Source organism: Triturus cristatus, chromosome 12 (genome assembly GCF_964204655.1).
Source record: "Triturus cristatus chromosome 12, aTriCri1.1, whole genome shotgun sequence".
Classification (NCBI taxonomy): domain Eukaryota; kingdom Metazoa; phylum Chordata; class Amphibia; order Caudata; family Salamandridae; genus Triturus; species Triturus cristatus.
Window position 1 is genome coordinate 27,791,373 of NC_140595.1, and position 26,813 is coordinate 27,818,185.

General features: G+C 43.4%; 1 protein-coding gene and 1 long non-coding RNA gene across 5 annotated transcripts in view; one reads left to right on the plus strand and one right to left on the minus strand.

Moving 5' to 3' along the window:
• The window catches only part of LOC146772282 (uncharacterized), a 38,746-nt gene extending 20,327 nt beyond the window's left edge, over nucleotides 1-18,419 (minus strand). The window contains exons 1-2 of the long non-coding RNA XR_014972288.1: nucleotides 18,356-18,419; nucleotides 18,163-18,240 (exon numbers count right to left, since the gene is read on the minus strand). This is a non-coding gene — a long non-coding RNA (uncharacterized LOC146772282). The remainder of the gene's footprint in view (nucleotides 1-18,162; nucleotides 18,241-18,355) is intronic.
• Nucleotides 18,420-24,894: 6,475 nt separating this feature from the next.
• Nucleotides 24,895-26,813, plus strand: part of LOC146772283 (uncharacterized) — a 75,199-nt gene continuing 73,280 nt past the window's right edge. The window contains exon 1 of one of the 4 annotated variants that reach the window (XM_085638939.1): nucleotides 24,895-25,005. The gene's annotated coding sequence lies outside the window, so the exon portion shown is untranslated. Of the gene's footprint in view, nucleotides 25,006-25,127; nucleotides 25,330-26,813 lie in introns of those variants that run through there. The other 3 variants (XM_085638938.1, XM_085638940.1, XM_085638941.1) reach the window with 3 other exon arrangements.

Here is a 26,813-nt window from a genome sequence, read left to right on the forward strand (position 1 = left end):
ATAGAATATGTTTGTTTACACCAAGAGCAAATACCACGCGGTAGGTTACAACGCGGACGTTACATCGTCTGCGTTGTTACCACCCATGCCTTTACATCGCAAGTCGTTTCTATGACTTGCACTAGATGGCGCGCTGGACTTAGGAATAGTATAAATTACTATTCTTACTCCAGTTAGCGCAACAGCAGAGAATGTGTTGGATCGAAAATCCAACACTTTCCCTGGTGTTGCGCGCCATCTAGCGCAAGTCGTTGAAACGACTTGCGATGTAATGCCATGCGTGCTAACAACGCGGACGAGGCAACGTCCGCATTGTAACCTACCCGCGTGGTACTACCCGTGTTGAAACAGCTGTTTCCCGTCACAATAAGGGTGTTAGAGGAATGCGGGGTTTAGGGCCGTAAACAATAGCGGTGGCCAGGGGAGGGGTAGAAGTCATGCGAGTGGGCCAGCACTCGGGGGAGGGGAAGCGCTGGGAGGGCCTCATCTCAGCTATTATAGCCGGGGGAGGATCAGGAGTCAGGATATAGGGTGCTGGAATTTGTGGCCTCCAAAACGTCCTTTGGGCATCGGACACATCTGGCATTGGCGGGGGTGGAGGGCAAGAGTTGCGGTGCTTGCCACAAGCGGGTGTGGCTACCATACATGAGGGCTTGTGTCCTTGCTGGGTAGAGCTTGGGTGGGCACCAGAGGGGTCGGAGTAGGCACAGTGACAATGGTTATGGGGATGAGCATAATCGGGTTTCTTTAACGTGTGGTAGGGTTGGCGGTATCAGTGCAATGCAGGTGCACCCAAATACCGGAGATAGCACAGCGGGGATTCAAGAGCCTTTCAGGGTCGTTGGAAAGTTTGTGGGTTAAGGCCACACACATGCCACGACCAAGTGAGAGTTTTGAGGTGCAGGTAGAGAGGACGAGGATGAGTCCAGTGAAGTTTAAATGCACACGGACAGCAGGTGGGGTTTAGGGAGGTCCGGGTACTTGTTTTGAGGTGGGGAGTGAATAATGGTAAAATAATGCATAAGGCAGGGGTGGGGGCGCAGGAAGGCTGGGGTGCTGAATACGACTCGTGGGGGGGGGGCGGTTTCTTGAGCAGCCGGAAGCTCAGTTTAGGAGTTGCGAAGTAGTAACTTGCTAGGACGACATACAGGGAAATGTGCGCTGGTCAGGGCTATATCAGCCAAGGTAATGGGGCTCAGGAGCACAAGGTTACAGCAGACAACAGTAGACAATAGGGGGGTCTAAGGGGGAAGGAAGGTGGCCCTTATGCGCGTGGCTGCCAATTTCGGATTTGGGGAATCTGGTTTGAATCTCAGCGTGGCTCAACATCCTGTGATCCTGGTCAAATTATTTAATCTCCCCGTGAGTACCACAAAAATGAATTTGTCCTGGTGTGTGACACAACTGATGCTCATTTATTGCGCTCCAATACCGTTGCGTCGGGCTAGAGGGTTTAGGGGAGAACGGGGCTGCCCATTAGAGTTTAGGTGGCATTGGAAAAGTATTAGAACCATTTCTGGCCCTTCTGGCCTCGTGGTAGGTGTGCAAGGCACATCACCGGGGGTTTGGGGGGGGGGGGGTTGGGAGAATGGGAGCTCCTAATTTCTCCTTCCCCCTTCCCCAGCTCGCCTACACCAATGCCGGACGGGTAGGGGTGGGTGTTGATACACGTCATTGGCATAGAAAAAGTTACCCAGTTACACATGGGGTAAGTACAGTACGTGGAGTAAGCAAAACCACAGCAAGAGTATTCACAAAAGTATACTGTAAACGGTGATAGTGATTCTAGTGTTGGCGGTGGGATGAAAGGCGTGCACAAGGGTTGTGGCGAATGGGGTGGAGTGGATCATGGCAGGGCGAGTGTTCTTCCAGTCTCCTGCCCCACCACGGTGTCTCTTGCTGTCTGTCCTAGGTTGGGTTTCAAGGCCCACGGGGTAGATGTTGAGCATTTGAGGAGGGATTGGCTATGTATGAGATGCTGCAGCTTCCACGGCATGTTATGGGTCTCTGTGCAAGGCGCTCCGACGTCTCACTGACGTGCTCCGAGCTATGCAGGACTAGATATAGGTATTTGGTGTCATTAGCGGGACAATGTTGGGCTTTAACTCTACGGATGGTTCTTCTGAGTCACACTTGTGTTTTCCCGTTTGGGAGGTGTTCATACAAGGGGAAAAGGTGTTGACTTTAACAAAACCGAAAGAGGTCACACTTGAAGACAGGCACCGTACTGGAGTCCTGGGTACTGATCGTGGGCTCGGGCAGTGATGTACAATGGGCGTGAGATGGTAGGTTAAGAGACAGGGAGTGGTGTAACCGTCAGGGCGGCCGACTTTGGGAACAGGGGAACATGGTTTTCATTTTCAGAGTTGGCTTGACATCCTAAGTTTCTGGGCAAATAACTTGATATCCCGGTACCTACAAAACTAATGTTTTCTTCCATAACATTATGGGGGATTTTTTGGCATTATTGGGTCATTCACAGACTGTCAGATTGTTCACTGCAAGGTGCTACCAGTATAGTGCCCTTTTCCAGAACATGGGGGTGCACTGGCCAATTCGCAGGCATAGATGCAGTTGTAACAACGGTTCACCCAAACAGATGCAAACGCGCAGTAAGGGCACACCACAGTTAGAGGGAACTGAGGTAGTTGGAGTGAGTCTTTCGTGGCACGCAGGCGCACATGGACACATGTCCTTAGAAGGTGGATTATTAGTAAGTGTAGGTAGGGACCTACCACTTATATTTTTTTTTTTTAAAGGCCACAATAACAAGGTCTATATAATTTATTCCCTTGGACATCGCTTAGTTGGTCCTTTTTCTGGTGCATGGGGGGGCCCACGGGTCGATTTGCAAAAGCATAGGTGCCGTTCGAGCACCAGTTCACCTCAACAGATGCAAACGCACAGTGTTGGCATACTGCAGGTGGAGGGAGCTGAGGTAGTTGGAGTGAGGTTTTGGCGAAATATTTTAGGATCAAAACAATTTTTAAAAAAGGAAATATAAGCAACAGCAAAAGTCAATTTTATGGATTAAATACTTGTGCTTCCCAAACAAAAGGCGCCAACGTGAGTCGCGCTTGCCTGTACAAGAGTCTACATAATGGAGTGATTACATGATGGAGGGATTCTGACAATGTGAGGCCACTACGCTTTCCACAGGCCGCAAGAAGGTTGGGTTCACACTGACAAATGCATATTGACAACATTTCAAAAGCACATTTTGTATAATGGGCCAGAGTCGCTCAAAAAATCTGATTATATTTAAAACCACTAGTTCAGCTATAGTGCGGAGTATCCTTGGCTGCCTTCTCACTGGGGTGGGTGTGAGAGGCACCACACCGGAGGGAGTTGGGGATACTAAGTGCTCCCTGCTCCTTATCCCCCCCCCCACCCTAACATGCCCACACCAGTGCAACACAGGTCCAGGGGAGGGAGGTGTAGCATATACTATAGAAGGTATATGGGATGTCAGAAAAAGTTGGAGGTTTATGCAACAAAAGCGTTTTCACATAGAGGCATTGGAAGGAGTCACGGCTTGCTAAACAGGTGCTAAAAGAGATGATTTCTAGTGGTTTTATTTTTATATACTGTAACAAGGTTGTTATAAAGGACGGAAACACGATAGCCCGATTAAACGTTAAACAGAAGGAGTTTTTTCCAGAGATTCTTCACTGTTCACATGTTAGAGTATATATACAAAAAAAACAATTAAGCTGTAGGGCATAGGGAAAGAAAGAGCCTGTAGCCTGGACACAATTAGGTACTACTTTGTGACAAATGTGGACAGGTGAAACAGGGATCAATTGGTACTGAGAGCAATTTAAGTGCATGCAGCAGAACCAAAGGAGACTCTGTTCCAAAAATTAATTTCAAGGATAGTAAAAGTAACATAGGAAGCATGGAGGAAGAGGCATGGGGTCGCTCTAAGGACATAGCTGGTAGGAATGTACAAGTTTTGGAGAGCCAAAGACCGCAGCTGCTGCAAAGCTGTGTGGTCATGTGGATTGGAACATAAATATTAATAAGTTGCTTCCCATTATAGATTATGAACAGTGAAGAGTCCAGTCAGGTGGCATAAAAGGGATTGTTCAGAAGGTGGTTGTCATGATTCACTCCCTGTGCTCTCGTGCCCACCACCAGGTGGCCGAATTGTGGGGCTTTCCAGTGTTCTTATATGCTTCCAGACACTCCCTGCATGCATATCCTGACTTCCAGGTATTTGGACACCATTTAGGAATTTACATCCATTCCCAATCCATGCTGGGTTCTGTGGAAGCCAGTCTGCTCATGCTGGAAACTCCATTACCTATAATCCCCTGATCACTGCTTCGTCTCCACCCCTGCAGGCCAAGGATTGGTGGAGGTATTCAGCTCACCTGTGGCTGGCTGCTGCTAGCCTGCTCACACCTGATGCATGTGATTACTGTGAGCTCTTTTAAGCCCCATCTCCCTTCAGTCCGGGGTTGGTCATTGTAGCTGTTTCCCGGTGAGACCGAACCTTGTTTCCTGAGCTTTTGAAATTTCTTGATTCCTGGGCTATAATTAATCCTTGTTCCTTGACTCCTGAGCTATAGCTATCCTATGCCCCTGAATTAGCACTGCCTGCAGTGCCACATTGTTTCCTGAGCTATAGTTATTCTTTGTTCCTGGGCTTCAGCTATTTCTTGTTCCTGATTTGCACTGCTTGCAGTGCTCTCTTGACTCCTTGTTTCCTGAGCTGTAGCTATTTCCTGTTTCCTTGAACCAACACTGCCTGCAGTGCTACTGTGACTCCTGAAGCTTTAGTAATTCCCTGTTCCTGACCGAGCACTGCCTGCTGTGCTACCTTGACTCCTGAAGCTTTAGTAATTCCCTGTTCCTGACCCAGCACTGCCTGCAGTGCTACCTTGACTCCTGAAGCTTTAGTAATTCCCTGTTCCTGACCCAGCACTGCCTGCAGTGATACATTGACTCCTGAAGCTTTAGTCATTTCTCTGTTCCCTGACTGGCACTGCCTGCAGTGCTACCTTGACTCCTGAAGCTTAAGTAATTCCCTGTTTCTGAACCAGCACTGCCTGCAGTGCTACCTTGACTCCTGAAGCTTAAGTAATTCCCTGCTTCTGAACTAGCACTGCCTGCAGTGCTACCTTGACTCCTGAGCCTTCGCTCAATTCTTGTTCCTGCCCCAGCACTGCCTTCTATGCTACTTTGTTTTCTTGATTCCTAAACCTTGATTTTAGTATACCCTTGTAGCCTCCCCTTCTGTATATCCTTTTCCAGTCCCTGCCTTTCTTCCCATTTCCTTGGTTCCAGTTCTAGTTTGCTGTCTTTCTATTCTGCTGTCTTGCTTCTGTTACCTTGTCTGTTTGTTACCTGCTTTCTGCCAAGTGTGCCCTGTGATTTCCTTCCTTTCCTGTTAACCCCTTCACTTCTAGGCTTTTCCCCCCCTGTGCTAAGCCTTTTTTAGGCTATTTGGGGTAGTTCGAGCTTAGGCCCCTGTAACTTTTTGAACACATAATGTATCCATGTCAAATTTGCGTCCTTTTTTTCCAACATCATGGGGATTGTAAAGGTACCCAGGGTGTGTGCATTCCTCTGGAGGGGACCCAGAAATTAGCCAAAAGACCATAAATTTTGGGTTTTTTTTGGAAAAAAGGGCTCCAGATGAAAGCGTCTGTTTTTTCCCCTGCAAATGTTATTTAAAAAAAGGGGGTTGTGGTGCTGAAATCACCATCTTCCCAGCTTTCAGGGACAAGTAGACTTTTGTCAGAAAACCAACATTTTTTACACAGTTTTGGCATTTTTCTGGGACATAGCCTATTTTTCTATTTTGTGTGCTTTCAACCCCCTTCCAGTTAATGGTAGAAATGGGGATGAAAGCAATAATGGATCTTGGAGAGCTATACATTTTAGAAAACTAGACAAAATTCTGAATTCAGCAAGGGGTTATTTGTGTAGATCCTTGAAGGTTTCTTCATAGAAACTAACAGTTAAATATAGGAATATAGGAACATTTTTAAATTAGTTGAAAAAAACAGCCATTTGTGTCAACGTTTTCAACTGTAACGTCTTCTAATTATGACAGCTGTAGGAAAGCAATATACCGTTACATTTGCCGGACCTTTCTGGTTGTGGGGATATATAGGACTTGTAGGTTCACCAAGAACCCGACGAACCCAGAGCCAATAACTGAGCAGCATCTTGCAGTGGTTTTTTTATTATGTACCGGGTATATAGCTATTATTTTGGGAAAATGTATACATTGAAAAATTGGTATGATAGACACCTATGTATTTCTGAAATGAGAACAAAATATAGAGTTTAGAAACAGTAGATATTTGCACATTTCCAAAATTGGGAGAACCCATACTAGCATGAGAATTATAGGTTATTTTTCAAAATGACTTCTTTTTTACACATTGTCTTTCATTTGGAAGGCAGAAATGCATCGAAAGTCAATAGGTAATAACAGTTGCTCTACAATTCTGTGTTACAATAAGTCTCCAGAGAAAAATGGTACCTCACTTGTGTGGGTAGGCCTAGTGCCCACGACAGGAAACGGCCCAAAACGCAACGTGGACACACCACATTGGCTCTCACCAGGTTCTGTTACCCAGAATCCCTTACAAACCTAAAAACTTGTCCAAAAAAACACATTTTCCTCACATTTCTGTGGTGGAAAGTTCTGGAATCTGCATGGATCCAAAAAATTGCACCCACTTCGCGTTCCCCAAATTCTTCCGAGAAAAATGGTATCTCACTTGTGTGGGTAGGCCTAGTGCCTGCGACAGGAAACAGCCCAAAACGCAAGGTGGACACACCACATTTTCAGAGTGAAAAATTACCCTTTTTTTGCAAAGTGCCTAGCTGTAGTTTTTTAACCCTAGCTCTGCCAGCACCTAGGGAAATTTAGCAAACCTATACATTTTTGAAAACTAAACACCCGGGGGATGCTAGGGAGGTATTGCTTGCATGCATCCCCCAATGTTTTCTTACCCAGAATCCCCTGCAAACCTCATCTTTAGCTGAAACAATCACTTTTTCCACACATTTTTGTGTGGAAAAGTTGTGGTATCACCGGGCTGACACAAATTTCCTACCACCCAGCGCTCCACGGGTCTCCAGATAAAAATGGTGCATCACTCATGTGGGAGGCCCAAGTACCCGCGACAGGCAAGGGCCCAAAACATATTGAGGCAACATCAAAATTGCCTATCACAAAACGACCTGGTTTTACAAGGGGGATCACCTGGGTTTTTGGCCCGTGCTCGGCGGCCAGGTAGGGAAACCTCCCAAACCCACACATTTCTGAAAACTAGACACCCGGGGGATTCCAGGGACGTATTTCTTGCGTGGATCCCCCAACGTTTTCGTACCCTGAATCCCCTGCAAACCTCAAATGTAGCTGAAAAAAATCACTTTTTCCACACATTTTTGTGTGGGAAAGTTGTGGCATCACCGGGCGGACACAAATGTCCTACCACCCACCGTTCCCCCGGGTCTCCCGATAAAAATGGTGCCTCACTCACGTGGGTGGGTCAAGTACCCGCGACAAGCAAGGGCCCAAAACGTATTGAGGCGACATCAAAATTGCCTATCACAAACCAACCTGGTTTTCAAGGGGGGATCCCATGAGTTTTTGGCCCCGGGTTCGTCGGCCAGCAAGAGAAAACCTACCAAACCCACATATTTCTGAAAACTAGACACCCGGGGGATTCCAGGGAGGTATAGCTTGCTTGGATCCCCCAACGTTTTCTTACCCAGAATCCCCTGCACACCTCAAATTTAGCTGAAAAAATCACTTTTTTCACATTTTTGTGTGGCAAAATTGTGGCATCACCGTGCTGACACAAATTTACTACCACCCAGCGTTCCCCCGGGTCTCCCGATAAAAATGGTGCCTCACTCGTGTGGGAAGCCCAAGTACCCGCGACAGGCAAGGGCCCAAAACGTATTGAGGCAACATCAAAATTGCCTATCACAAAACGACCTGGTTTTGCAAGGGGGGTCACCTGGGTTTTTGGCCCCGTGCTCGGCAGCCACCTAGGGAAACCTATCAAACCCATACATTTCTGAAAACTAGACACCCGAGGTATTCCAGGGTGGTATGGCTTGCGTGGATACCCCAACGTTTTCTTACCAAGAATCCCCTGCAAACCTCAAATTTAGCTGAAACAATCACTTTTTCCACACATTTTTGTGTGAGAAAGTTGTGGCATCACTGGGCTGACACAAATTTCCTACCACCCAGCGTTCCCCCAGGTCTCCCAATAAAAATGGTGCCTCACTCGTGTGGGAGGCCCAAGTACCCGCAACAGGCAAGGGCCCAAAACGTATTGAGGTGACATCACGCAAGCCATACCTCCCTGGAATCCCCCGAGTGTCTAGTTTTCAGAAATGTGTGGGTTTGGTAGGTTTCCCTAGCTGGCCGCCGAGCCCAGGGCCAAAAACTCATGGGTCCCCCCTTGAAAACCAGGTTGGTTTGTGATAGGTAATTTTGATGTCGCCTCACTAGATTTTGGGCCCTTGCCTGTCGCGGGTACTTGACCCATCCACGCGAGTGAGGTACCATTTTTATCAGGAGACCTGGGGGAATGCTGTGTAGAAGGAAATTTGTGGATCCACGGAGATTCCAGGACTTTCCCACAACAGAATTGTGAGGAGAATGTGTGTTTTTTTTTTTAAAGTTTGAAGTTTGCAAGGGATTCTGGATAACAGAACCTGGTGAGAGCCAGACAAGTCATCCCATCCTGGATTTCCCTTGATGTCTAGTTTTAAAAAATGTACAGGTTTGCTAGGTTTCCCTACGTGCCAGCTGTGCTAGGACCCAACATCCACAGGTAGGCACATTGCTAAAAAAAAGTTGGAGCCTAGTGAGCTTTCTGCCATCCTGGAGGGGAATTGGGGGAGGGGAGTTTGCCCCGATATGCCCCCAAGGGGGGCAGAAAGACTGGCTATTTTTTGTGGGGGTGGGGGCATTGGTATGACCATTTTGGGCAGTCCCCACCCCCATGCATAAAAAAAGCAGCGAATCGCTGGCACCTAGTGGGCTTCCTGCCCCCCTAGGGGGCAGATCAGGGGCCACTGCCCCATCTGCCCTCCCGGGGGTCAGACAGATTGGAATTTCTCTGGGGGTGGGGGTATTGTCATGCCCATTTTGGGCAGCCCCAACCCCTACACAAATAAAAAAAAAAGAATCCCTGGTTTCTAGTGGGCTTTCTGCTCCTCCGGGGGGCAGATTGGGGGCTAAAGCTCCCATCTGCCTCCCGGGTCCAGGGATCCACTCGGGAGGGGTACCATCGGAAAGGGTAGATCAGGGTAAACTTGGGAAAATCAGTCGCAGGGGCAGAGGAAACTTACAGGAGGGTGTAATAATAGCAGAGGACAGCGATCCTGCGTAAACATAGAATTTGCAGAACGGGAACAGGCCACAAACAGGTGACAGTCAGGACCCAGGGGGCACTGGCAGGCTACCACCATGGCCTTGGGGGTTGAATCAGAAGAATATAGTCACGGGCAGAGCCTGTGGCCCGGAAGGAGTTGGGAGGTGTGATGGCATCGGAAGTGTAAGGTCACCCAGTCGGGTTGGAAGCAGACGCTTACACGGAAGGAAAGGTGGGGTGGTACCGGAAGTAAAATGTCAGCCGGTCGGGTTGGAAACAGATGCTTACCCGGAATGAAAGGTGTGGTTGCACCGGAAGTGAAGAGTCACCCGGTCGGGTTGGAAGCAGACGCTTACCCGAAACCAAACGCATGGTTGCACCGGAAGTGAAAGGTCACCTGGTTGGGGTTGAAAGCAGACGCTTGCCCAGAGTGGAAGTAAATGACAGCCAACAGTGAATGTAGGGCGCAGTGCTTCAGGCTATGGTACAGAGGTCACAGGGTTGCCGAATAAATTAAAGTAATGCCTGTTGAAGGATTGTGTTGTACATGTCGTTCTGGTATAATAAAGTTAGTTGATAAGAAAACTTGTATGCACCCCACAACCCCACTACTTGCTTTGGCATTATGACGTCACATGGAACCTTTATACTGTATATAGCTCACGTCATGGAATGTTGGTGATTCCTTTGCTATTTGCTCTACTGGTCTGCCATACGTACTGCTGGCTGCCCATGGGCCTCTATAACTTAATAAATAATTAAGTTTAAATTTCTGCGTGTCATTGTGCTTCCATCGATGTTACTTCAATTTGGCGACGAGTGTTAAGGCAAGTGGATGACGGTATAGCAGATGATTTTCAAGAGGCCCTGTGACAGTAAGAATTGTTTCTTCAATTTTTCACATCTTCAAAAGCTATCCAAGAGGCAAGTTACTACGTTTTTCGTTATTTTATAAAGTGGTGCAGTTTTTATAACTTGTGAACGCGTTATGCTCGTTCAGTTTCTTTTATTGTAGCATACCGTTGAATTTGGCAGTTAGGAGTGTTCGTTAACGGTTCCATCGGCTCTCTTGCTGCAATTGTCATCACGTAATATTTTGTCATGAGAAGAGTCTACGCACGTAACGTACGTGACTCCATTTTGAAGTCCGTCATCTCCGAAGTAAGCTCCGTTGAATATTGTCTGTCAGTTTCAACAGACTGACACACTTCGATACAAATTCGTTCAGCCTCAAGGTATTATTGTTTTACATTATACTTATTTAAAATGAACATATAGTATGGACTAACTACTTCCTTTATTTTTTTTTCGGTTATTTTTCAGTGTATTTTCATATTTATATGTGGTAATACACAAACTTGTTTTCAAACCGCATTTCAAGTAAACTTAGGACAACAGCATAAAGGTTTGTTATATATCAAGTAAGATATTTACAACAATATATACTATTATATATATAGTATTTCCTTTAAATTCAAAAATGTATTTTCATATAAAAAAGGAGGAAGGCTGCGTTTCAGGAGACATTATGCCTCAAAACTCTAATATAAGTGCGCCAACAGCATTTTTAACTGATCCGGCAAACCATCCATAAAATGGAAAAACTGGTTACGTGCTTTTGAGAATTATCTTGTAGCCATTGATGGTAAAAAGTATGAACCTGATAGAAAGAAAGCAATTTTGTTTGGTTTGCTTGGAGCTGCTGGACAACAAATGTTTGACAGCTTACCTGGATTTGAAAGTCTACCAGGGCAATTGATACCTTTGGACAAGTATCAAGAAGCAATTAAAAGGCTTGAAAAACAATTTGATGAAGAACCTAACATAATGATTGGGAGACATCGTTTTGCAATGAGAAAGCAATCGGAATCTGAGACTACTGAAGAATATATCGCTTGTTTGAGAGTTTTAGCTATGAAACGCAAGTTTAATGATATGGTTGACATTTATATTCGTGATCAGTTCATATTTCATTGCTATGGGAAAAAAATTAGGAGAGACTATTAGCATGCAGAAATCTATCACTGCAAGAGGTAATAGATTTAGCAAAGGAGATTGAACGTTCTTTAGAAAGCTCTAAAGAGCTTCCAGCAGGAGGTGTTCTTAAGGATAATAATTTTTCAGTACCGGACAAAAAGAAAATGGAGTTCAAAAATGAGAGCAGCATCACACCAGGACATTTTGTAGAGTCTAAATCTTTTGTTTGTTTTAGGTGTGGATCAAAAAAACATAAAGCAGACTATTCTGGGTGTCCTGCATCTGGTTAGAAGTGCACTAAATGTTTTACATTTGGGCATTTTGCTTGTGTTTGCAATAATTTTAAACCTGCTTTATTTCGTAAAGTAAAAGTAAGTAATGTTGGTGATTTTGACAAAGAAATGTGTTCAAATATTATTTTAACTATTGATGAAAAATGTGATACAATTAAAGGACCACTTGGTGTGGCATACATAGGAACAGTAGAATTAAAAATCATGGCTGACTCACTATTTTTTCTGATAAAAAATATGAAGAGAATTGGTCACATATTGATTTAATAGCTTCCGATGTAAATCCAAAGGCATTTGGAGAATTTGACATAAATATGTTAGGTTATTTCTTGGATGTTTTAAAAGTCAAAGGTAGGTCTATCAATGCAAAAATTGATGTTGCTGAACATGGAACGAATATAGTAGGTTGGAAAGTGTGGAAGTGCGGGCCGCATATACAGACACGGAGGCTGAATGTATTTTCCAGTGGGATATTTGAAGGCACTGAAGGCGTACCTTCTCCCTGGTCCGTCTTCGCGGTTCGTGGGTGGGGATTGGATGTTGCTCGACCCGGCTCCTCCGTCTCCTTGGTGTTACCCCGGAGGCTCATAAATAGGGCTCCCGGTTTTATGGTATTTATTTTTTTACCATTTCCGTCTGTATTTATCCATATTTATTTTTGGGCATTTTATCTGTATTTATCCACATTTATTTTTGCCACAAGCAAAAGTTGACACTGCAGCTAGTATTTTTCCACATTTATTTAAATTGACAATGCACACATGCACTTGTTGTTATTGGCCAACACAATACATTCATCTGATAAATTTACCATTTGCAGAATGTCCCAAATACGCTTAAAAGTGCTATCATAAGCCATTTGTCTCAGAGCCTTGCAGTTTGTCATCAGTAGAGTGCCACATCCTCCCCCTCACTGAACACCATACTGCCCCACTGAGAGAAACACACTAACTTCAGCTACAACTCAATTGTGCCCCGCTATAAACACCTGGAAGCAACTCGATTTAAATATGCACTAGACTAAATATGCTACCTGAAAAAAAAGTAACAACGTACTGGAAAAAAGCAAACACTCACAGGGAAGACACCATAATGCTTTTACACTCATTATTCAGAAATCAATGAGTGTATTTGCTTGAAAAGTAACGACATGAAAAGAAAAGTAGTGCTTCACTTGCAAACTCTGAAAGGTGGCGCTAATGTGTTCGGGTATAAATAAAAACAAACTGGCCACTTTGCGAATACTCGGTCTTGTTTTATTTAGTTATGTATTCATTGTTTGCATCTTAAAACCTTTTTTCTCTCCTCATGAGGCTGCATTTTGGTGTAGAAAAATTCAAAACAAAGACATTTGCAGCAAACGTGTTTCTCCTTTTTTTGGATCCATTTCACAGAGGAGCGATTGACGGAAAGGAGAGGAAAGAACAATCACGGTTTTCTACAAGTGAGGAGAAGTGCAGTAGAAAGAGAGGGAAGAAAGAGGGGGGGGGGCAGCAGAAGTAGACACTGTCCTTGTCTTGACCAGTTAAAAAAAGAAGAGACCGCAACGGTTTTAGGCTATGCAGTCCAGCCACAAACTCTGCAAACACTCCAGTTAGTGGCGTAGAATGGCTTTGAGTCTGTGGCCAGATTGTTCTTGCAGCCACACATACACAGTGTTGCTCTGCAGTCTGGCCACAAACTCGGCAACACTCCACTGACGTAGCTAGGCTTTTGCACCCCAGGGGGTGCTGGCATTCGAATCCTGTTTTTGCCACCCGCAAAACTGCATACGCCACCGACTCCAGCCCCACCCTTTCCCCTCTTCCCCGAGGGCACTTACTTTTGTTTACTAATGGCTGGTGAAGAGCTCACTCCAGGGGCTGTACGGAGCCCCGGAAATAAATGGCTGGGCATCAACAAAAACGTTTGATGTTACTTGTAGGCAGTCACAGCCCTGGAATCAGGAAGAGGACTTGGAGAGGCAACCAGGGCCGACTTTAGTGCTGGTGGCGCCCTGTGCGACAATGTTTGTTGGCGCCCCCCTTCCCCAATCACCACCTCCACCACGGAGTCTCTCACTAGCACCGTTTAACAGTGACCAAGTCTCCATAACCACACTCTCTCATATGCATTAAATTAGTTATATAGCGCCACTCATACCAGTGTAGGGTGTCCGAGCACTGCATCACACACACATTACACGGAGACAATCTATCATACGTGTGTAAATCAGTGTATAAGAAATGTTACATAAGCCAAAGGACTAAAAGTGTAGGAGTCACCATCCATACTGGTAGGCAGTATAGTTTAAGAGTGCTTGGTGTGGAGAAGCACAAACTCAGAGTCGAAAAAGAAACAGCATAGTTGGGAGTTTTCTTCAATAATAAGAATCAATTTCTAGCCAAATGAATCCTTTTTGCAACATTAACCAATGTTCTAATAATGTATACTTTGCAGTGTGTATGCAGTTCTAGGATGAAAGTTAATAGCTCACTATTCTATATTAGGACTTTAAGTTATAAATTGCAATTAACAAAAGGATGTCTCTTTGAAAGTAGTAACCTGCTTATCTGTTTACATCACACGCACTCTGTAATCTACTTCATACACGTTCTTTGCAGCAGGCATATTAACCCTCTGCACTAACTTCACTTAAATCAAAACCTCAACTATACAAAATGCTGATCTCTCTCCAGGAAGATAATTAATCACACGAGTTATCTTGACATTTATGTGAGGCCTGGTAATTGCCGGGGGAAAGAAACGCTGCAGCAGGTGCCTCAAAAGCATAATAAACTTTCAAACACGGCGCCCCCAGGAAGCCAGCACCCGGTGGCACCGGTCGCACTGCCCTAAAGCCGGCCCTGGAGGCAACTCTGCTGGAGCATGGCAGTAGTATTTTCCCGTTTTTACATTTAAATACAGACAAAAGAAAACTTATTTTCCGTCTGTATTTATATGTAAAAATCAGTTTAAACGGAAAACCGGGAGCCCTACTCATAAAGAACGGAGAAAAGGAAGCCGTCAGTTACCGTACGACTGTGAGGTGGAGATTATGCGCTACCCATCGCCACACCAGAAGTGTTGTTGTCTGGACGTTCGAGGGGAAATTAACCCCAAAGGATTTGTACACGAAAAAATTAATAGGGAGCAACGGAAATGGCATTAAGAAGGGGACGTGTGCTCTAACTCACTCAGAGATCGAATGCGTGTCTATACAAACGAAGGTGATAGGAATAGGCGATGGGAAAACAAAGAAGTGCTCCAGAGGGGAAATGTCAAAATAAAACGTTTCTCCAGTGCTGGTCGTGTTTTTTACTCCTCTACCCCGTGCCCGCCGTCTCGACAATCCTCCCACCTCCCTCGTACCCTCCCTCGTATTCCCCGGAGTCGCGGTCACTCACCGGCTCCACCGCAACTCAGGGCTCTCCAGCCTCCTTTGGTGGACACCACCACTGCTCGCTCCACTGCTCGTCCGTCTCCTCGTCGACTGCTCCGCTACGGTCACTGTCCTCTCTCTCCTCGTTCTGCACTCCGCCTGTCTCCACTCTGCTGTTGGTCGACGACCCTCCTCCTTTACGTTGATTCCTTTTCATTGGATGTTAAGAACTGCTTCCGGGGTCAGCTCCTCCTGCTTCAGTTCTCGGGCCCCGGTCTCACTGTAGGGAAACATGACAGGTGGGTGTGTCTAGTCTTCTGAACCCAGCCTCTTGGCAGCCGATCCTCGGAGACCAGTCTTCGATTGAGGGAGAGTTTTTACATTGTGGGTCCATGAAGGCAGGTGAGAACGGGGTGCTCGGGCTTCTTGCCTCACATCAAAATTTGGCACGTTTAGGTATCCTCTTAAAACCAGGTGCAGATGACCCTATTGTTCTTAATGATGTTGATGTTGCTTCTGTTCAAATTTCTACTTCTTGTGATGACTTAAATGTTGTTCTTCATAAATATGATTCTTTATTTGAAGATCGCATTGGGTGTGTTAAAGGCTTGGAGCATTCTATCAAATTTTTAAAAAATGCCATTCCTGTTACACACAAGGTAAGAGCTGTTCCATTGTCAGTTATAAATGATTTACAAACATTATTAAATAAGTTAGTTGAAGAGGAAGTTATAGAACAAACCAATTCTGCAGAGTGGATTCCCGCCATTGTAAATTGAAATCCTTCTCTGTGTCGACTTGAGGTCCTTGAACAAAAATATAGTAGTAGATTGCCATCCCTTGCCTAAAATACAGGAGATTTTAGCAGCTACTTCAGGCTCAAAATATTTTTCTTTAATTGACCTCAAGTCGGCCTACCATCAGGTAAAACTGGCTGATGATTCTAAGGATTACTCTACTTTTATTACACCATTGGGTGCATTTAGAATTATTAGGCTTCCTTTTGGCTTTGCTTCATCAGCTAGTGTGTTCCAGAAAATGATGGAATTTATATTGAAAGATGTCAACGGTGTAGAGAACTTTCAAGATGACCTTCTCATACATGCAAGTACTGTTGAAAAGCACACAACAAAATACTTGACACAGTTCTTCGAAAATTAAATGATAGAGGTATGACAGTAGCAAAAGGCAAATGCAGATTTCTTCAGACAGAAATTGAATATTTAGGTCATATTTTAAGTGGAAATGGCATTAGACCTAAACTTGATTTGGTAAAGGCGATTTCTGATGCTCCTGTACCAGAAAACAAAGATTCATTCAGATCCTTCTTAGGTCTCAGTGAGTATTACTCACGATTCATTGAAAATTATGCTGACAAGGTTGAACCTTTACGGATTCTACTACGTAAAGGTGAGAAGTACACCTGGTTGAAAGAACAGGATTAGGCGTTTTCTGATGTAAAAAAATCTATTGTCAATGCTCTTACGTTGAATCCTTATGATTCAGAAGGTGCAAATGTTATTACAGTGGATGCTAGCTCTGTTGGAATTGGGGCCGATTTTAGTCAAAAAGTGAAAGGTCGAATACATACAGTTGCATTTATTTCCAGACGCCTACATAATTGAGAGTTGTATTATAGTACTATAGAAAGAGAAACATTGGCTTGTGTGTGGGCTATCAAGAAGCTTAAAATGTGTCTCTGGCCAAACATTTCGAACTTATTACAGATCACAAACCCCTTAGCTATAGGATGAATGGTAGTGGCAGAGGTAATGGAAAGGCGTCTGCCAGGTTGGTAAGATTACTAGCAAAGTTACAGGAATACAATTTTACACTAAAACATATCTCAGGCAAGGTCAGCCAGATATTTTCTAGATTAGGTCACATAAACCCTTAAGTAACTATATAAATGATCCTTACTGTCCCCTGAGCTAAAAACCATTAATATGCTTTGGCACTTTTATAAGAAAAGACAATAATGTCCCAACATATTTTTCTCATTAGTATTCATAAGATTTAATATATCATGTTTTGTTTAAAAAAATAAATAATTGTCAGCTCTGACTGACGATGAAAGTTACACAATTCAAAAAACCATTCTCATTATTTCATTGTTACATTTGAACAGTACGGTGTACACATTATTGTGACCTAATCTAGAAAATATCTGGCTGACATTGCCACCTCAACGATAGAGTGCCGGGGTAGTACCCAGTAAGAAAACGGTTTGTGTAACAAGTGTCCCCCTGAGGGCCTTGTTCTTTATCACATTCATGGTAGTGGGATGTTTCTCTACCTCGATGGGCACCGTAAATTGATAAGATATTTGGGAATTAGATGTGCGACTGGTATATCCATCACTACCACCATAACATTGTGTATATCTCAGGCAAGGATAATATAAGAGCTGACTGCTTGTCAAGATTACCAATTGTTGATGCTGATAAAACAGATGAGGAAGACAGAGCGTGTTGTAGCCACTGTTGATGTTCTCAAAGTGTGCAGTGAAACAGAATGGTTGGACTTATGCAGTAAAGATCAAACCATTTTAAAGGTTAAAACTTTAGTTCCAGGAGGTTGGCCGCCAATAAGGAATCTCTCTTCAGAGCTTAAAACTTACTTTTAGGTTTCTGATGAATTGAGCATTGTTAATGGGTTTTTATTCTGTGGAAATTTGTTGATTCCACCTGCTAAATTGAGAAAAGGTTTGATCAACATTGCTCACAGACGTCATCCAGGATGTACTTTAACAAAGAAAATGTTAAGGATGTACTATTGGTGGTCAGGATTACACATAGATGTAAATCTTTTTGTTGACAATTGTGCGGCTTGCTTAAAATCAGACAGGCATTGGAAACTTAGAGTTAATGAAGTGCAGCTTGTCTCTATTCCTGATGTTTCGTGGAACAAAATTGCCATAGACTTTGCAGGTCCCTTCAATATTCTAGAAAATGATTGTAATATATAATAGTTTTGACAGATTATTACAGTAAATGGATTTATTTTGATTTTGTAGCAGTAATTGACACTGATTCTGTGATTGAATTAAAAAAAATGTGTTGCCATCGAAGGACTACCACGTGTCATTGTCTCTGATAATGGAAAGCAACTTACTTCAGAGAAAATGGTCTCGTTTTTGAAAAGTAAGAGAAAACCCCTTTATACTCACCCAAATCCAATGGACAGGTTGAGAGAATCAACAGATTCATAAAAGAAGGTATTCAACTGGCTATTGCTTCAGGATTTTCTGTGAAAGAGTTTATACAGGAGAAAATTAATTGTTACAACAACACTACCAACAGCGTAACTGGACATTCACCATTTTTCTTGATGAGAGGCAGGAAAGGAAATACAATACTTACTCCAAAATTTGATATTTTTGAGGAAAGTGATTCCAGTTTTGTTGAAATTGACAATGGCCAGCTGAAAGTAAAAGAGAGAATACTAGAAAACCAACTTAGGTCTAAAAATTACCATGATAAAATTCATAGAGCAACAGTCAAAGAGATTTAAAAAAAAAGGAGATTGGGTCATTGCAAGGAAACCATACAAAGTGTAACAAGCATTTGTAATGCAATAGGTCTCGCATTTGCGAGAGTTTGAGATATTGGCATTGTAAATGACACTGCCTTTTATATATGTGTTTTGAAAACCTGCAAGGGGTGCAAGCTTTCAGATTTTTAAAACACAAATAAAAGGCTTTGTTATTTACAATGCCAATAGCTGTCTAAAAAACTCAAATATCTTACATGTGCACATTCTCGAAACAACCAACCCTATCAGGATTTGCTGCATTACGATCAATACACAGCCGCATTAAAAATTAAATAAGTCCAGATGCCTTCTGGATACTGCCAATGTAACATGCATTCGCTTAGCTGACTAGAGCTCTTTCAAATGTGACTCGTTTTATAAACAGCAATCGCTAGAAAAACAGAATTTTACAAGTCATCCTACAGTATGTACCCACCCATGGGTCTGCCCATATAAATCAGTCTCAAAGAGATCACTAGGGGAGGCTCTGAAGCATGGCAATCTACAACCGCTTTATGTACCGTGTATGAAAACACCCAAGAGAACTGAAGTGACAACATTAAACATGCATATCAAAAGACGTTATACCGCACAAATAAAGAGACTGCTAATAATTCCAATTACATTTTACATGGTTGGGCTTTGTTGTAAATGCGTGACTTTTTTCAGTTAAATATTTCAATAATTTTCAAACTGCCTAAACTGAAACTGGACTTTGAGATGTTTTAATTAGGAAACTAGATATAATAAAATGTCTGATTGACTTTGTTATGCTGCTAATACTTAACCTAAGGAAGCAGCTTTCTGATACAATGTTAGATGTGTTTTGCTATATTGTGAATAATCATGATCATTCAGAATATTTTTTTTTATTTTTTTTAAGACCTTCAATCAGAAGCATACCACAATCTGGTGCTTAATAAGCTTTTATAAAAGAACAATCGCGTAAAGGTCAGACACAAGCCAGATGGTGGGCTTATAATAGGTAATAACGAATTACTAAATCAGAGAGGAATAGGTTTGACAATACCTATTCTGCAGTGCTTGGGCCTGCATTAAATGAAGGAGTGGTCTCTCAAATACATTTCCGTTTGTGATTAATTAAATGATACTGATAGAACAGACAATGAGAACTGTACTGTTTGAAGAAACGATTCTGGCTCTCAGCAGGCGCAGACAGTGAATGCAATTAGTTTTCAGTGAACAAATATTCAGTATGACATGGTCGGTGGCAGGCCCCTGGTTGTATGAAATACTGAAAAAAGCAGCGTAACCTACTTTGAATGGACGCAACGTTGCGTGCAATAAGCAAATGCCAATATCTAAAATGTAAATGCGGATTGTTTTTAAAGGGCTGGTAGGGGTAGGATGAAACCACTTTTTTGTTTGCTTTTGTTAAAGAAAACTCGGCCCAAAGACTCTTTAGTGAAACTTCAAGGATTGAAAAAATATTAATAATTTCAGCGATTACTAAACAAAACCAATAAAGAAAGAAAAAAGAAACAAACAAAGAGCATGGGGTTATTCCAATACTTAACTCCATCGGAGTACCTGCAGGCAACAACTTGGCGGGGGAGCGCATTCCAGGCGGGGGAGCGGACCCTTTGAAGTGCGATGTCAAACGGATTGCATGGCAGCACGATGCGCGTCATTGTGCGCGTGCTAGCCATTCAATCTGCTTTTTGGGAGCACTTTTAAAACCCCCTTACAATAGTCTCGCCTTGCGATCGCTTACGCGATAGCAAGGCGAGACCTAAAAAGGAGAGTCTAAATTTTATGAACCTCTTAAAGTTATAGATGTGATTAAAGGTGCTGTCCTTTTAAATATCAAAGGCTGGAGAAACAACAGTGATATTATTGAGCTTAAACCCGGTCAAAGAGAACTTATTAGAGGTTCTAAAAAGTTTGGTTCAGATGTGGAGGATAATTATGGGGTTTGATTTTGAAGCTGATGTTAACCCTGAAGTTGAATCACATGCATCTTTACATAATCTAGGTGTTGTACCTTGTGATAGTACTAACACTACTGGATTAGATGTTGCCTCTGACAGTAATATGTCTGCATGCAATATCTATGAGGGTACTTGTACCAGTTCTGGAAAGTTTTCTCGTTTTCCCAACATGTATACAGAATATGTGATATATTAATTTTATTGCATAAAAAGGGAGATGTTGTACATGTCGTTCTGGTATAATAAAGTTAGTTGATAAGTAAGCTTGTATGCACCCCACAACCCCACTACTTGCTTTGGCATTATGACGTCACATGGAACCTTTATACTGTATATAGCTCACGTCATGGAATGTTGGTGATTCCTTTGCCATTTGTTCTACTGGTCTGTCATGCGTACTGTTGGCTGCCCATGGGCCTCTAACTTAATAAATAATAACATTTATATTTCTGCGTGTCATCGTGCTTTCATCGATGTTACTTCAGATTGCTTGTAAGTTTGAAACTGCCACCTCAATTCTGCGATAACGTGAAATTGGTGTGGTCTAAGTTTGTGGAATCCGGTGGGGGGGGACCAGGTGGGGGGTGCCTTTGCTAAGGCCCATGGTGCAGCCATATCCCCATCCTGTCGGGAAGGGGGGGGGGGGCGGAACCAAAGGGCAAAGCTAACTCTTTCACAGGACTCAAGCTGTCCCTTCATCCCAACACCAGCATCCGCGGAGTCTTAGAATTCCGCCAACACACAATCTGCATTTAAAAAAAATTTTTTTTTGCAGATTTATATAGCACAAACTTTACCCGAAGGTATTGGAGCACTGACATGAGCACCGGTTACCTTACACAAGGACACATTCATTTTTAGGTCTCACCTAGCGACGCAGTGCATGCGCTGCCCGCCTTGGCGATATCTATTGTTGTCTGTTTTTTTGGAAGTGGGACAGGAGATGTGCACGCGTACAGCGCTGCTTCCACATTGGTGTCCAGACACGCACGCTGCCCGGAGGTGCGCTCGCTGTTTGAAAACAAGAGATGTGCACGAGGCGGCGCTGCATCCCACATCGGTGTCCAGACACGAATGCTGTCCGGAGGTGCGCTCGCTGGGTAACTTGCAAGATTTGGAGCGCGCCCCTGACTACTATATCCGCAAGCATGAAACAGAACTGGAAATTTGGGTGAGTAAAAACAAAACAAAAGGAGGATAGGTGACGGGCAGGTGTAGAAACGGTTCCCAACTTGTGTGCCACCGAGATAGATGCGTGTACCTCTCACAGCAGTAGCAGCCACCTCGAAGCGCTTGAGCTCCGTTGTGGCCATGGCTTGTGGTGTGTCATTGAAATGACAGCTGGCGTCCTGCTGTGGCACGTCAAGAGCGCCTTTTCATTCTCCACAACGGAACGCGAGCAGCGTGACATATCTGAGTCTCTAAGCTCTAGATATGTATCATTGATTGTAGGACCCGGCTCGCATTTGTCCATTCCTACTGACTCTTCAAGGTGCCCAGAAGCAAGTGAGCAGAGACAGGGCGCCGGAAGAAAGTATTTGTGTTAGAGTGTTGATATAGTGCTGCGCCATCTGCAAAGAGCAGTCAGTGCTTTATAACGAACATTTGCATTGATGCAGGAGCAGATTACCCAGAGTATGGTCTGTGTGGGGTCCACTTGAACTAGGAGTACAGACCCCAGGATACGACTGGGAGGAGCTTCATCTAACAGAGATAGCACCAATAGCGCATTGAACATTTGGGTTTAGCATATGTACCTTACAAATGTTTACAGTTTCAGGAACAGAGACAAAACGTGATTTGCCTAGAATCACACAAAGTTTGTGTTCAAGTGTGAAGCATGACTTGGAATATATCAGGGGACTGATGTCGGCTTGATTCTTACACTTTACAATGGGACTGTCATTTTACATCAGCGTGCACACTTGAACATTTTCATTGGGTTCATTTATGGATGCTAGGCTCCAAAATATGATAATTATAGCAAACCTTCATTTCATATTTTCTATATTTTTTTTTATGAACACATTGTCATCTTAAGGATTTTGGGGGTCCCTGTTCCAAACAACATTGATATTTATAATGCATTATCTGCTCATCCATGCCTGTGTAATACAAAACTATATTGATATATATGGTAAACTTTCACTAACAGAGTCACCCAAAAATTGTTGAAATATGTGTTGCCCGGGACCAACAGAATCCTTAGATGACACTGGGGAGAGAGAGACAGAGGAAGAGGTGCAGACAGACAGCGGGGAGAGTGGTTTACATAGTGAAATAGACATAATAGGCAGAGGTTGCTTCCCTAGTGGGGCCCTTGGGAGGTGGGGGCCCAGGGAAATTGCTCACTTGGCCCATGCCTTAAAAGGTCTCTGCTTGAACAGATGAGGTTTGTTTGATTTTCGGTCAACTCGTGAATTTGCCTTATTGGTAAATGCAGAGATGTGTCTACAATAGAAACCCTATCTGAGAAAATTGTCTAAACAACTGCAGCATAGTACAGTACCCAGTGGCTGCCTCGTTGGCAATATTTCATATCTCAAAATTAAAGAAACCCTGCTTTTGTGATATTCAAATACAATTTGCAGAGGCAGCCTGGGGCCCTGAAACGTGAGAGCATTGGGCAAAAAAAAAACAGGTGCTTCTCTTCTTTGTGGTGGTGCTTGGGGAAATCACTGGCTGACATCAAAGAAGTGCAGCTTATATTTCAAGGCAATGAAAAAGATTTGTGCCCAAGAGGTGTGTCCAGGACTGTAAGACAAAAGAAGCATCTGCACCCAGTAGTTGCAAAGTCCTCTTTATAGGAGGCCTACAGCGTCTTCATGTGTACCCTGATAGTGAGCTAGAAGTAGGTGGTAACCTTCAATTGACCTTCATGGACCTTGGCCCTCGCCACTGCTTAAGTCTCTTTCCTGAGAACCTGCAACACAACGGTGGAGAGATGCCCTTTACGTATTTGTGGAAGCATTAGGCACAGAGGAGCAGTCTCCTCAGATGAAGTTGGCACAGCGTAGAGGCTGACGAGTTGAATGAGTTTAACCACTTGCCAGCCTTAGCACATGTGTGGGGGAAATTAATGTATATAAGTATGCTTAAAAGCAAGTGGAACAGGAAGAGCGCTGTGGTAGAGGTACTTTCGGTACCTTGGAGAAATACGTTCTGTTCACATGTGCAGAGGCTGACCAGAGTGTGTGGTGAATTTGTATTGAGGGCACTTGAACTGAACATTTTTGCTTAAGAAGTTTTTTGTGATTGTAAAGTTTGCAAAGATTAGCAAGTTTGGTTTTCTGAACTTAACAAAACCTTGTTTTGTGGCAAAAACTCTTGCAGACATTTTTTGTTTGTGATTTCGGCCACTAAGGCCCTCATCACAAGAGGCCGGAAGCCGTATCCCCGGGGATGGTGAGAAATACTGCTTTGGCTGACAGTAAAAGAGGTGTAGTTACTGCCAGCCTAGCTTCTCCTAAGCAACGACTATATGTACAAAGTGTGTGTTTACACACCTCTTGCTGGTTTGCAAAACACATAAATAAAAGGTATTGTCATTTACTATACATACACAGTCCAGAGGATGTCACCCTTTGGCCTGCTTTTATTGTGTTTAATGCTCTTATTACAGTCCTGTGCACATGCTTCTGAGAATCGTGACGTGCCCTGTGTGGAAATTTGTTTGAACCCCTCCTGCACGTGACCCGGCGTGTCGCGAGGAAGATCGCCTGTGCCTTCCCCTAGCAGCATTGTAAATAGTATTTCAATGATGTACACGTGGTTACTGATAAACCAAGTTGCCCAGTACTATAGTTCTGCGGGCTTATGCACCTGCAGCATAGTATAGATTTCTGCCGTATCTGATGTTGACAGGTTTGAAACAGCACAAGCCGAGCCAGCATTTCATCTGTTGGATGCTGAGTGGTTTGAAACACCACAAGCCGAGCCAGCATTTCATCTGCCAGATGCGGAGTATGTCTGAGAGTGGTTTGAAACAGCGCAAGCCAACTCAGATGCCAGATGCTGAGTATGGCTGAGAGTGGTTTGAATCTACACAGAGCTGACCTCAGCCTTTTATCTGTTAGACTTTGAGGCTGCTTGTAGTGCCACGTTTCCTAGAAGCAGCCGGTTTTAAATAGTGTTTAAACTTATAGTTCTTGCTTATGAGAAGCAAGGCTGGCAGTAAAAGAGGTGTAGTTACTGCCAGCCTAGCTGCTCCTAAGCAACGACTATATAAGAGGTGTGTTTACCCACCTCTTGCATAACTTGTTTCATTGAGTCGTTAAAACTACTTTTTAGGAAATTAAAATAAAAAAATGCGAAGCTGTTCTGAAGGATGACACCGACCGGTTCATTTCAAAATGGCCACTGCCTTTCAATCACCTCACGCAAAGCATACCTGTCGGGTAAACGCCGTCTGTTTCTATGGTTACAGCGTCATTTCACCCGGAAGCACTTGGAAACCGGAAGAGTGGTACTTTCTATTACATCGAGGTGCTTTGTGATCGTGAGCGACGGGCGGGAGCTGGGTAATGGTAAGCTTCGGCGCCCCGTGTGTTTTGGGGAAAGATTGGGAGGAGCGGTGCAGATAGCGCTGAGCTGTTTAAGCCACCAGAGCTGCGCCGACTACTATTGGTCAATTGATGGGCAGCGTTTAGCCAATCAGAGTAGGGTGCTGTCAAACATGACGTGTGAATCGTGCGCACGTGACGTAATGGCGCACTATTGTCGCCTCACTCTTCCATGGCTGCTGGAGTTTGGGCATGTGAGGTAAGTCCTGAGCGGACGGTATCGCCCTGCCTCGGACTCAGACCCCCGCTCATCAGTTTCCCCAATGTGGAGCGCCCTGGCGGCAGTTGGTAACTAAATGTTGAAATTCTCATATCATATGGCCCAGTTAAGTTGTTTTCTTTTGAAGAAACAACTAAACATCACGGGCCTAATACATTGTTTTTCTAATGAAACGAAATGTTGAACATTGAAACGACTTTACAATTGAATGTTAGATACTACCTTCATTAAACAAAAGAACGAAGTAAGCATGAACTGTTAGACGATGGGTGTTGGTATATTTTTCTACAGTAATCGATATATGCATTGAAGCTGGAAAAAATAATGTAACACAGACGATAGGTGGGTTTATACTTTATATGTTGTCGAGCTGCCACTATGAAACCTTTGACCTACTGGTCCTCATCACAGTCATTACTTATAAAGTGTTTCTTCACCACTAGACCAAATAAAAAGACCTTGATGTATGCATCTAGCCGACTCCAGGCATTCACTTGGACATAAGTATAAAAGTCCAGCATACTTCCTGACAGAACCAAGTCTAATCGAAGGTTAGCAGTCTGGGGTGGGTGAGCTGGTCATATTGACTGACGAGTATAATTAGAACTAGTATTATAAATTTTACTAGTAAGTAATTAAGGTATTCTTCCCATATCAGTTGTCTTCGTCCTAGGAATAACTTATGAGGTCTTCAAAAGCCACCTGACATTAAATGGTTTCAAATAATAAATGTACTTTATACCATGTAATATTGCAATGCTATACACTAAATAGTGGTATGGAATCAATGTTTTCCATCAAAATAAAAATATTGAATATAACATTTAACAAACGTAAGACCGGATAGAATCTTAAACCCTCTGTCCAGATGAACAGGCTTCCTAAGACACAGCTTGAATATGATAAGGATGTACAGTTGTTTGTGGGGAAGTCCAAGTGGCTGCTTCACAGATCTCTGTAATAGAAACTACCTGAATCCCTTCCCATGAAGTAGTTGCTCCACTTAAGTGTCACATAAGGGAGTTGAAGCAAGAGAGTATGCCATAGAGATAATGGATATGATCCAGCGGCTGATGGAAATAGAAGACGACTTATGCCCTTGACCTGTACTACCCAAGTTAACAAAAAGGTTATCTGACATACATAAAGATTTAGTTCTATCCTAGTATATCAAAATTGCCCTTCTTCCATCTAAGGCAGTGGTCTTCAAACTAGTTAATTCCGCTCCCCTAGCAAAACAAAATCTTGTGAGTTAAGCATGTCTGCTGTACAAAAAAACCTTTTGTTTGATTTTCTCCAAGTATAATAAAAATCTATCCCACATATAGGGTACACATGACCCCTAAATTGTCTTTGTTCACTAATTGCATTTTCATCAGGGTGGGGTCAGGCATGGTTCTCCGTTCCTATTTAAAAACCCACTTTTCATAAATATATTAAAGTATGATGTGGTAACGCACTGTCATTTCCAAACAGATATTTCCCACTGGCATGCAATGTTACTGATAAAACTACATAGTGTACAAATGATGTGTGGAAAACTGGTTTCAGC